The sequence below is a fragment of the Triturus cristatus genome, chromosome 3_1 (assembly GCF_964204655.1).
Source record: "Triturus cristatus chromosome 3_1, aTriCri1.1, whole genome shotgun sequence".
NCBI lineage: Eukaryota > Metazoa > Chordata > Amphibia > Caudata > Salamandridae > Triturus > Triturus cristatus.
This window is the reverse complement of record NC_140583.1, coordinates 442,928,917-442,942,469: the sequence shown is the minus strand read 5'-3', so window position 1 is coordinate 442,942,469 and position 13,553 is coordinate 442,928,917.

Sequence of the window (13,553 nt, the reverse complement as noted above, 5' to 3'; positions counted from 1 at the left end):
CTCTGAGTAAGAAATGCTAGTGTGCTCCCCCCGGACCCTGCTCACCTTGGGTGTGCATCTCAGCCTAAGCGCCTTGTGCAACAGTACGGGGTGCTGTATTCACTGTGCCCCAGGGTCCATGCTGAAGCTCTCATCTCTGCCAGAAGTGAGGGAATTTGCATGTATTTCTCGGCTGTGGGAAGCCAGTTGACCCGCCCTCCCGAGCCGTGCAGCTCAGCGACACCCAAAGAAGAGTCAACAGGATGGAAGCGGTTCACCAGGTCCCGAAATAAGGCACCCATGAAGGGCAGCCACGCGGCATTGATTCCCAACAGCTTCCTAATTGTACCCCGGGGCCACCGGACCCCTCTCAGCTCCGGGTTTGCCCACCACAGTGCTTGCTGCCAAGTCGGGTGCACGGGATTCCACATCCCAGGTTGCAGGAGCAGCTGCCTAGCGCGAAGGCAGGGTACAAGTGCCGGATCAAGCCATACTAGTGGAAAACAGTCATGTGAGAAGAGGGCCTGGGGGGACCACTGTGGCATCAGCTTGGCATGTCCCCAGGCCACCAGGCCTTTTGTATTGCTGCACCTGTAAAACCAGCTGTGTGGGGCATGCTGAGCTGGCCCGGACTCACTCACTTCCCCACTTGGCCTCACGTTGGGCTTGCGATCCTCCAGCTGAACTGAGGATCGCATCTGGCGCATGTGTCTCAGATGGAGCCTGGACATTGCAGCAACCTTCAACCCGACATCAAATGAAAATAGAGGCCCTGGGACTCCGCAGGTTGCAGCTAGTGTCGGTCCAGACGGCAGAGGAGCGATCAGCACGGCTCACATGGCCGCCATCTTGGCCACACACCCCCAAACCATTAATTTTAAACAAAATGGTCTACCGCATTCATACATACAGTGGCCTCCATGAACATAAAAAAGAGAAGGAATGCATTTTAACAAATGAAAGATTTCACACAACTACAGAATTAGGGCATTAATTAATAGGAGTAATCATAAATCCCTGTGCTTTCTACAGTCACAGTACACAAAAGAGGCTTTCAGTCAGGTGCAGCATGTATTTATTGTCTGTCCAGGCAAGGGTAGGTAGCTGTCTAGACAGTGTCACATTGAAATGAAAGGGGCATGGCCTTGGCCTGCTATATGTAGCAGAGGCACACGCTCGTTTTCACTGAGTGGTTAGGCATTCTTCATCATTTGACTTACGTTTGGCAAAATCTGCCCTGCTAATGGTAGAGCACCTCATAAACAGATGCAGAGAAATCCCTGGTGGCTTAGTGGACTAATGCACCCACTGTAGGGGCCTGTGTTCGACCTCATGGTCACAGGTTAAAATCCCAGCAGGTCCACTCAGACTTTTATCTTTCTGAGGTCGATAAAATGAGTACCATTGAGTTGGGTAACAATAAACATCTGTTATTCAGAGCCAAGATACCCTTGGGTGAATGTGCGCTTTACAAATACACATGTTGTTGTAATAATAATAATAAATAAGCTTATAAAGCGCATGGCTACACTCACTAGTGTGTCCCCGCGCTGCAGCCCAAAAACTCATCTGGCGCAGTGATGTGATACAACTTTAGAGAGAAACCTATCGGCGAAAGAGCCAAGTTTTTAGTTTTTTCCAAAAGAGTTTCTCCGATGGTTTCTTACGGAGAGTAAGAAGAAGGTCATTCCAATATTTAGCGGCCAGATAGCGGAAGGACCGACCACTCATTCTCGCTCTATTGATTATCGGAATCTTGACCTGTCCAGTCCCCAAAGATCTCAAGTGCCGGGTTGGAGTGTAGGGGGAACAGTAGATTGTGTAGGTAGCTAGGCCCTTTCCTAAGCAGAATGCGGTGACTGACACACAAGTCCTAAAAATGTATTCTCTCCCTCACTGGGAGCCAGTCTAGGGCAGCGAGGGTATTCCCGGGGGAAGCTCTCCTGGGCAGCAACAGAACAAGGTGCGTCGCCGCGTTCTGAATGCATCGAAGTCTCTGCAGACACCTGCCACTTGCTCCAAGATATAAAGCATTCCCGTAGCCCAGGTGGAAAGTTACCAGCGCATGGACTAGGATTTTCCTGGCTGCCCCGGGAAGCCCTTTCATTATTCCAAAACACTTCCAGCCACAATTCTAGAGTGATTCTCAAAGGAGAGCTTGGAATCCAGCCACATCCCCAAGTTCCCCATGTAGCTCCTGCTTCTTTTGATGGAGCCAGTAGCCCTAAGAAAGTAGGGAAACCCTTTAGCCCTGCCCCACAAACCCAGGCCTATATATATATATACTGTCATCATGTTCTGCTTTGTTCTTTCCTAGCATAGGTTCACCTGTGGGAATCAGGTACAGAGTCTGCAGCGGGGTTGGAATCAGGTACAGAGTCTGCAGCGGGGTTGCAGTGGAAGTAGGAAAGAGGCACGCCTAGGTCTGTGTGTGTACATACCTATGCATGTCTGTTTATAATTTTTAAAACACACTCCGTTTACAACTATGATATTTTGGTCAACATAAATGGACTGCTTGCCTAACTTTCTTACAACCATTTGGACATAATTCCCAATCCGGAGGTAAACTAGTAATCGACTCTCTCCATTTCTGACCAATAGTCTTGTCCCTGTGTTTATTTATTTATAAAGTTTTGTATAGTGCGTACATGAGCCAGGCGGGTACCAGAGCGCTTCATAATTTGGAAGGGTAGGAAATAATAAAGGGTGAGCGATGCTGTGAGAAGGCGGCTGGCAGCAGACGGCGGCATTAGCGGACCAAGTGATTGTAATCTGTCACCGCGGCCAGACGGGATCGAGGTGTGCCGGTGCCCAGAGCTGCTGCGACCACATCAGGCAGGCAAGTGGCGGGACGGCGCTGAATGGCGGCACGCAATTGTGAGCTGAGTGGGTGACTGCTCTCCAGTTGGGGCCCCCGAACTGTGCCAGGAAGCGATTATTGCTGCCTTGAGACTGTGGCAGACACATGCGGACGGCGGCTTAGTGGGGGTGGACGGGTCTATGTGAGGATACTGCCCTTTCACTTGTTGAGTAGGGAGTGCAGGCCCGGGTGACATGCAATAACACCACGGGAGCAGAGACTTAGGTGTTATTATTGGCGGAGTGTTATCTGCCCTGTTGCGGACTCTGCGCTATCTGCGCTGTGCATGGTGGAGAAGGTGGATGCGCGCCAGCCGCGGCTGACTTTTGAGGCCAAAAAAACCATGCGGCAACAACAGGCGGAGGCTGATGCTGAAATGGAAGAACCGCCAATGAGCTCACAAGTATCACCAGGTGCTGACGTGGCGTCGATCCTCTCGGAGGTGCGGCAGAGCTTCCTGAAAATTGCGGACAAGATGGACACGATGACATCACGAATGGATACCATAGCGCCGAAACTGGAGGGTCATGAGACACGCATAACAAGGGCCGAACACAGAATCTCGGAGGTTGAGGATGCCACGAGTCCAGTGCAAGGTGCAACGGCGCAACTAGACAAGCTTTTGAAGATCATAGCGGCTAAAAATGGGGACATAGAGGCGAGAAGTAGGAGGAACAATATTTGCGTACTAGGTATTCCGGAGAGTACCAATACCGGCAAAATGGAGGAGTAAATTGAAAAGATGTTAGTAGCGGTGGTGGGCCCAGAATTACTATCACCTCATTTCATTGTGGAGAGGGCTCATCGCTTGCTTGGGCCGCGACCTCTCCCTGGCAGCGCTCCCAGGCCTATCATTGCGCGCCTGTTGAATTACAGAGATAGGGATGTGGCACTACGGGTGGTCTAGGGAAAAAAACAGCTTCATTACAATGGTGTGTCCTTCACGATGTTCCCGTATTTCACGCTACAGGTCCAGGAAGAACGCCCCAGGTTCCTGGCAGTTAAACAAAAGTTGAGACAGGCCCAAATTGACTATGCATTGCTTTACCCTGCTCACCTGCGCATCACGCATCAGGGGACTCAAACGTTCTGCACGAAGCCTCAACAGGCAGAGGACTTTCTAAAACAACTTAAGAAACAAAAGAAAAAATCGCCTGTAATAGAAGGGCCGATATCAGCAGCGACATCAGACGTGGAGTAACAGGAGTCATGGAACGCGAATTGCAGCTGGAGTAGTTTTTGCTGTTTGTTATTACCATCATTGCTTTTTCACTTTTATGCATCATGAATGCAGAGCTAGCCTATGGAAACTAGATAGGCAGGGAATGATCCACCATGGGTGTGCGAAGAGCGTCTCGGACGGTAAGGCTGACAAGGACTGGAACATAACATTAGAAAAGCAGCTGAACACCCTCGCAACCTATTCAGGATCTTGCTTGCTGATGCAGGATATCTGGACGGGCGCGAGGTACACCTGGGCCACCCAGCAGAGTTCCCTCAAAAGGGTGTACCACATTATGTTTCTGTAGGAGTATTGATTTTTGTTCTAAATTTTTTCCATGTTGCTCTGGAAAGGGGCAGAATTGTTGCTTATTGAAAGTACGTTCTGGGGGTGAAGGTGGGAGGGAGTGTCATGGACAACTGGCATGATTGGGATGCTTCAGTGGGAGGGGGAGGGGGACAGTTGGGGGCATAAATGTCATGGCAAGAATAACGTTATGTACTGATAGGTTGGAGTGATGGTACCAGATGACAAATCCATATTGAGAGTGCTATCTTGGAATGTCAGGGGACTTGGGGATCCGCGGAAATGCAGGCACATCCTGTCCTATCTTGATAGACAGCAGATACAGGTGGCTCTGCTGCAAGAGACACACCTCAACCCGGGAGCCACGGTGGCGTTCGCCAGTAAATGGACAAGTTATAGATTCTTTTCCTCTTACTCCTCATATGCGAGAGGTACAGCCATACTAGTCAAAAAGCAGACTCCCTTTGAGCTGGCGGGCGCTATTGAGGACCCATAGGGGCGATATGTCATTATATGGGGGCAGCTTGGGATGGACTCGATCACCATTGCGAATTGCTATGGACCTAATGTGGACACTCCAGAGTTTTTCACTACTGTTTGGGGCAAAATATTGACTGTTGGGTCCACTCACGTAATTTGGGGGGTGATTTCAACGTAGCCCTAAATCCAGCTAAAGAAAGGTCCAATTCTGCGGCGCACCATTACGCCGCATGCACGAGAGGTGTTACAGGGGATATTGGTGGAGGGGGGTTAATCGACAGCTGGCGATACACGCACCCAGAGGTGCGAGAGGGAACACATTTCACGTCCTATTCTGGCACATGGGCACGTCTTGATTACTGTCTACTCTCACGGGAGCTGTGCTCCTCCATTTGTTATGTTACACATTTAGCCAGGACGTTTTCCGATCATTGCCCTGTCAGGGTGTCCCTTACCCCACCAGGATATGATAAACCTAGGCCGCACTGCGCTATTAGATGCAGTTTTTCAAGCTGAATTAGGAGATGAAATAAAAGATTTTTTTTCGAGAAATAAGGGGGCAGTGGATAGTGTCGAGATCATTTGGGAAGCGTTCAAAGTGACCCTAGGAGGGTATTGCATCTCAAAGAGCTTTGGGGTGCTCAGGGACCTACAGAGGACGCTCAAGAGGCTGGAGCAAGAGTTGAGGGCGTTGGAGGGACGTATGGGAGGTGGGAGACAGGTCAGGTGCAACAAGCTTTCACTGATAAGCTGTCAGAGTATACGGACACTGAAATGAGGGAGGTGAACTTTAAGGGGCGATATTGGGTGGCACGTAGATATGGCGAGGGGGAGCGACCAGGTAAAGCGCTGGCTGAGGTAACCCGGAGTCCCCGCTTCACGACACACGTTTTAGAGGTTGAAGGGCCTGGCGGGGAACTACAATGAGACTCGCTGAACATACTTGAGGCGTTCAGTGACCACTACAAGCAGCTATACACGTCGCAGAGGCAGGGGCAGGTGGAGCTGGATGGCTGAGTGATACGCAGCTGGGTTTTTTGAGCCTACCTTTTGAGTTGGACGAAATTAGGGAGGCAATCATGCAATTGAAAAATGGGAAGGCGCCGGGATCGGATGGGTTGCCTGCCGAAATTTATAAACAATACATTGATATCATGGCACCAGTGCTTCGAGAGGTATATGAGGAATCGCTTGAAGTTGGGATTCTTCCGCCCTCGATGAGGGAAGCGTTAGTCACGTCTTTGTTGAAGCCAGGCAAACCCCCTAGATCATGCGACTCCTACCGGCCGCTATCCTTGATGAATTGCGACACTAAGATCCTGACTAAAGTACTAGCCAATCGTCTGACGCTCCTAATGGACAAACTCATACTCCCTGATCAGTCGGGCTTGGTGCCGGGTAGAGCAACTACTCGTAATTTACGCACGCTCTTCTCGCTGATTCAAACAGTGGCACCCGAATTCCCGCTAGCTGCAGTATTCCTTGATGCCACCAAGGCATTCGATTCTGTGGAGTGGGACTACCTGTTCGGGGTGCTGCAACGTATGGGCTTCCCGCTCCCTTATATATCTTGGATCAAATTACTGTATCATCAGCGCACTGCCAAGATCTTAATAAATGGCCATTCCTCACAGTCGTTCACCATTTCTAGGGGTACCCGGCAGGGATGACCATTATCCCCGCTTCTGTTCGCTATTGCGATTGAGGCATTGGCCTCCAGGCTTCGTCAATTCCACCAAGACAAGGCTTTCCGTTGCTGTCTGCATCAGCTTTTGATTTCCTTATACGCGGATGATGTGACATTATATATTAGGGACCCTCAGCAGAACATGAATCCCTTACTGCGAGAGTTCATTGTATTCGGCAGGCTCTCCGGCATCACAATTAATTGGGGCAAATCCCAAGTTTTCCCTCTCACTCCGGCGGTTCCACGGTTCCAGCTCGTCTTCCCGCTGGAGTGGTGCGACACGGATATCCGTTACCTGGGTATACAGGTGGCCAGGAACAAGGAGGATACGATAAGGCTCAATTATGGCACAGCCATTACACGTCTGTCTAATAATGTCACCCGTTGGATATCCCTATCTCTTTCGCTTAGGGGACGAGTGTCCCTCATAAAAATAATCGTATTGCCACAGTTCCTCTATTTGTTCCAGAATATACCTTGCCACCCTGGGGCTTATTTCTTTGCAACTTTACGTACGGAATTGCTCAGGTTGTTCTGGGGCGGTAAGCAGTCGAGGCTTAAATGGTCGACACTTACGAAACCATATGACCAAGGGGGATTTGATGTTCCAGATTTCGAGGTGTACTTTTTGAGCGCCCAGGCACACTATGCATATTATTTGATATACCCCCCTAGATATATGCCGCAAGTGGCAGTGGAAGACTGGCTTGCAGACCCTATACCATTGAATGGCATGATATATGGCCCTATGCGTGCCAGGCCGACACCCCCTACCACAATTACTGGCACGGTTGATGCGTGGCATCGGATAACAGAGCTCGTTGCGTCTGCTTTTTTGTACTCCCCTAGGCTCACACTGTCCTATCACCCCAGTATATGTCTGCTGCAAGAAACTGGGTTTCTTAATCTCTGTAAACGTACTAATATTAGTACATGGGGGACCTCTTTCATGAAGGACAATTCCGTTCTCTAGAACACTTTTTCCAGGGGCTGCGGCCCACGCCGTTAAGAGGTGTTTTTATACGTGCGACTGCGACAGGGGATAAGGGCGGTGATCCCGGACTTTCCTAGGGATCCGTCAAACCTCATCCCTTTACATCAATTACTGGGATCTAAGGATGGGAAGCATCTGGTGTTGGGCTTGTACCAGAGCATACGCGCGCAACAGGTGGAAGTCGCTAGTTCAGCCCGTACACAGTGGGGGGAAGAATTGCGACGAGACATAACAGAGGAACAGTGGCGGTATTGCTGCATCCAAACTGGTCAAATCTCTGCTAGTTGCTGGTTGCGAGTAATTCATTATAAATTCGTGCAGCGACTATATTACACGCCTGGCAAAAAATACAGGTTTAAACTAGCGAATAACGATAGGTGCGAGAGGTGCAGAAGGCCCGAGGCGGGTTTCTTACAGTTGGCGCGGGAGTGTCCTGGGGTGCAGGAGTATTGGGGGCAAGTCTTCGACGCCCTTGAGCAGATGATAGGCAGTGCACTGGTGAGGGACCCTCTGGTGGCGCTTCTGGGGTACGTAGCACAGGTCCCCAAAATATACCGGGAATTCCTCGCTATATCATTGCTATTGGCCAAACGAAGGGTGGCTTGTAGATGGGGCAGGGGTCGGGCCCCGAAATTTAAGGTATGGTTGGCGGACTTGATGTACTGTCAGGAGCAAACGACTATTTATGCTGAATCTCTTCCGAGGGCATCCAAGCCGAAAGATATCTGGGGCCCTTTGCAGGGGTATTTTCTTTCACAGCATGCTGGGGAGGTAGATGCTGGTTCCCATGAGCCTGACTGATTGCGGTGTGAGGATTTCATTTTGGGGGCGTGGCTGCCCACGCGCCAGAATACAGTACATGTTCTCTATGCCTGGGGGGGGGGGGGGCCTGTTCTTTGCGGGGAAAATTGCCTGTAATAATATGGTATCATGATACTTCTGGGTCCTTGGTACCTCAACTATGTTACAGATGCACTTTGTTTATCTTGCTGGTCAGGAATGAATGTCTATTATACAAAATGTATTTACTCCCAATATTGCTATTGTGACGACATATACGAGAACTCATCGTGCAGCAAGTGGAGCCTACTGCATGTTTGATGCCATGTAATGTTTTTTCATGTATGACTAAATCATAAATAAAATTTTAAAAAACTTAAAAAGAATGTTTGTGGCGTTTAGTGCATTTACTAACGGTTCCAGAAATAGGGTGAAGAGTATGGGTGATAAGGCAGACCCTTGTGAGACCCCGATGGACACTCTTGAGGGCTGAGATAGAGATTGATTCACTTTGACTCTTTGGGATCTGTTGTGAAGGAACTGTGTGAAGGATGTGTGTGTTTTACAGTGCCCATTCACCATTGTCAAACTTACTTATAGACCACTCTCTCCAAGACTTTAGCCATCACAGGAAGAGTTGAGATTGTCCTGAGGTTTGCAAAGCCCACTGGGCAGCGACTGTCTTTTCAGAGTAGAGGGTGACTACAGCATGCTATAGCTAAAGGGAAACTACCCCGGCCATTTTCACTAGCATGGACTGCCCAGTGTGCACATAGATGGGTTTAAAGCTGATGACTTTATTTCACACAGAGGTACTTAAAGGAATGGAACTGTTATGATTATTATGTTTTTCTCTTCTAGGTATTTCCCTCTTAGGTTACATGTTAGTTGTTTAGATGTGAATAGTAATAATTAATATATAATGCAAATTTATTTCACATAACTTTTCTTTGCTTTGTGATAATCAAGTCTGCTCAAATATATTATCAGTATTTAACTGTTCTGTTCTAAATATCATGGTTAAGTTGTGGACAAAGTTTCATGGGAAGATGATAACTAAGTTTCTCATATATTATTGTTCGAGGAACACAGTTTTGCAGAAAGAACACAAGTAAAAAGGCACAAGGCCACTTTATCCTAATTGTTTATCCTGAAAGACTCGACAATTACTAAATAATGTTATATAAGCTAAGCATAGGGTTTGAAGGGTTAGAGAGGAACTTTGTGATGGACGAGACAGGCCATGCAGAATTGCATCACCTAGGTTTGCTGAAGGCTAGAGGGAGACATTCAGCCTCCGCTGGCTGATGTAATCAGCCCGGCTGTCAGCAGAGATGAGAATAGCAGACTGCTATTTTATTGAACATAAACCTTATTGTGGTATGCAGGTCTGAGCCATCTTTGAACCTCCACTTAGGCTTTCCTTTTTGTGTTAAGATTAGCTAAGTAAATAGAAGAAGGAGGATGGTATTAGAAGAAAGTTATACTGCCAATATGTTTGAGTATATTTTGTTGTTCATGATTTTGTTAAAAATTGCAACTAACATTTTATTTACCTTTATTGTGGTTATAATTCATATCGTGTGCAGTAGCATAGGTTTTTGATGTTAAAATAAATCATTAAAATATGGGCATAATATGTTATTGAGTGTGCCTTCCTTTAATAAAAGAGGGGTTGGATTCTACTGAGATCCCTGTAAAGTGTCACAGGATTGATCATTCCTGAAACCCATCTCACTTAAACATTGCTCAGTGGGTTGTGGGGTGGTTGAAGGCCAGTTAGCTTTCTGTCCTGTGTTGGCACATTGACAGATTCTTTGGTGGCAGGGGGTCCAGAAACCCAAATTCTGGGCTGTGTTCAGGACTAAGGCAGGAGTATAGGGGTTGTTTGAGCTTTTCCTGTAGTTTCAAGATCTTTTCTTAATAAGGCATCATCAATGCCTCGATCAAAGTTTGCGAAGGAAGAACGTTTGTGGTCATGAAAAGTTCAGGTGAGGTGTTTGTCCTGATTTAATTGATTGTAATAACATTCCTTTTTAGCTTCCTTGATTTTTATCTGCAGCCTCAATTTAGTTTTACAGCACATCTGTCTTCTGACATCCTTGGATTTGTTCATTTTCTTCCTGGTTTTCAAGATTGGCTAAGCATTCAATTTTCTGACTAAACCAAGTAGTCCCTGTTTGTAATGCTGATTACAGTTGGCCCTCAGCAGTACTATCAACTTTAATCTAACATCCAAGACATTGTAAAAGTCTCCATGTTTTCCTTTCCATTTTGTATCTACATTTTGAGCTAAAGCTGCTGGGAGATCATCTACCTGCCAGCAGAGGTGGCTCCACCATTGGAGCAGAGGAGCGTTGCCGCACTTAAAATACCCCCAAGCCCCATAAAAATAAAATGGTAATTCATTTTCCCTCCCATCCCGAACAGAGAGTCAGGACAGGGGGCGGGCTGCTGCTAAGTGACCACAGCATGTCACTCAGCAGCGAGGAGGGTGGGCCTGTATAGCACGGTTTATAGTGTTCATGTCTTTTTGACCGACCGTTTTGAGACGGCTAGCCACACATGCACACTTTGAACAGTTCTTAATGCAAGCCAAAGCCAATAACAGCGCTGTGGAGCGCAGAGTGAGGTCACTCCCTCCAATCAGGGCGCTGCTCTCATCATACATGAGAGCAGTGCCCAGATTGGTCCAGGGAGTTGCTGCTGCCAGTTCCGATGGCGAGAAGAGGACCAGAGGAGGGCGTTGCGTTCAGGTAAGTTTACATTTTCAAAATTTTATTTTGTGCGTGTGCCTGCCCCCCTCCCCATAGATGCCAGCCGGTACTATATGCCAGGCTTGCTAGAAAGCTGAATAGCTAGACCGTCTTCTAACTTGGATAGGATTTGTTAGGACATTCACACATTCTTGGAAAAAAGACATGATTTTGCCAAGAAACATCTCTCTGTTGGATCAGTGAGAATTTAAATCTGATACTTCCAATCCAGCCCAGTTGAAGCTCATTACTATGAGTTGCCAGGAACAAGTGATTGTAAAGGACAGGTAATCCAAATGAACATATTTTCTAGATTACAGAAGGTATCTTATTCCCCCAAAATCAAAATCTCTGATCAGTTAAACTGTACTAGAATGTCCCTGCAATCCCTTTTATCTGGAATGCTTTGTTCTGGACCGGAAAAAAGAAGCACAGTGTACCACCCAAGGCACATTTTGCTGCTGAGTGCTCAAAGCTGGTGGTAGATGGCACTTCCAAAAGACCTTTTTCTCACTTACCAAACAAAGGAAAAATGGTCTCAGGGGGTGATAGCTAAATATGGGATTCCAAAAGCCGGAATTTTAGTCCATGCAAACTGAATAATTAAGATCTGGCTGTGACAACCCATCTCAGGGCCTGCTATACCTTACTCAGTACTTGCTCAGCTTCTAAGCATAGATTTTCCATCCATGGCTTTATCACAGACACCCCACTTGATGTCTTGTTTCTGCTAAAGACTTGGCTCGATATTGACTTTAACATATGGTTTGATTGTCCATAGTTTAGTAATTACAGAAAAATCTTAGACAATAAATCCCTAGTTTCTTTCTAAATGAAACGGTTCATAACCTATTTTTCTTAGGTTCTGCGATCTGTGTTGTTCTGACCATATTTCATGCTTGTGTCAGACTAAGTTCGATGTAATAAAGAAATTGTTACGTCTATTAATTTGAGAATGTGGTTGTACAACTGTGAGTATTGTAGCCTAATTTTGTTTCATGTTGAATAACAGTTGTTATTAAGTCTATTGAAACTGTCCTAAAGATGACAGTATTACCATAGATTCAAAATGGCTGGCTAATGAGTTGTTTTTAGAATCAGGATTTAACTAGGTCTTCTGCTTTCTCGATTTTTATATCATCAGGTTATAGGGAACAGATATTTTGGTTTTCATTTTATTAGAATACTTTTTATTTACAAACAAACATATAACCTACAGGCCTATGCAGTATATGAGCCTGTGATCTATCTAGACGTTCTGCAGTGTTGGTGTGCATAAGTCTGACACTATGTATAATATTGATTTTTGTGTGCGATATTGGCCTTTATGCAGCTTACAGTGTGTGATCATAGTGGAAATGGACACCTCCCACCATCTCAATGACAGATGAGCATTCTGAGGCGACCTTCCTGCAGAGCTCGACCAGTGGGTCCCACAGAGTGCTATGATATGCTTGGTGTGGTTGGTGTCTATCACCTGACTGATTTTGGAGTCTGTAGATCTGACAGTGTGTGTTCTCTCTTTGCAGGGGATACAGTGATTATGGTATCTATACACCTGGCACTGACTTCTCACCCTGACCCAGTGCAGCACTAGACCTTCTAAACTGTTTGAATAGCTGGTAATAGTGGTAGCAGAGCATGTTTGGATGCTTGTACGGCCAGCAGAGCTCCTGGTTCTGCTTGGTGAGGGCAGCTGGAACTATGTGTGATCTTGCTCCACGACTCGGACACATTCTGTAACCTTGACATCTAAGTAGCTGACATATATAATATCTGCCTTGGACATTCGGGTATTATGGTATTTTTGCACCTGACATAACATATGATCTTTGTCTCTATAACTCGGACACTTAGGGGGATATTCTCAAGAACGTGTGTTATTCATCGCAAAAGTAGCTTAACGCAACTCTTCACATCGCAGTTTATCGCAGGAAAATAACACTGTGTTAATGTGTTATTCTCAAGCCGGCGGTACCATGCGATAGGCTCACGAGAACGCATCAAATGTCCGCGATAAAGTCAACGCGACGCCGCAAAAATGTGAAACACGACCGCAAAAAAGCTGCGATGACGCCAATCGGGATACAAAAATCAGCGAAGACCAGCGACAGGCCTGCAATTCCTACGCGTCATGCGGGAAAATGCACCATAAGAGCAAGAAAAAAAACACCAAAACCAAAAGAAACTGCGCAGCACCATGGATGCCCCCGGACCGAGTGCAGAGGGCAACGCAAACCCCACAAGCCCCACAGACCACCAGCAAGGAACAACGGTGTCTGGGAAGGCCAAGGAGAAGAGGGAGAGGAAGACGGGATGCAGTCCGCAGGAAAACCAGATCAGCGCCACGGAGGTGACAGAACACTACCATCAACTGAACGTCAATATGACAAACGTGAATGCAGTCGGAGTGCCGAGGAGGTCTACGGAGAAGGACAAGAGGCGCTGGCATGAAGTGAAAAGCCAAACCAAGCACAAACCCGCTA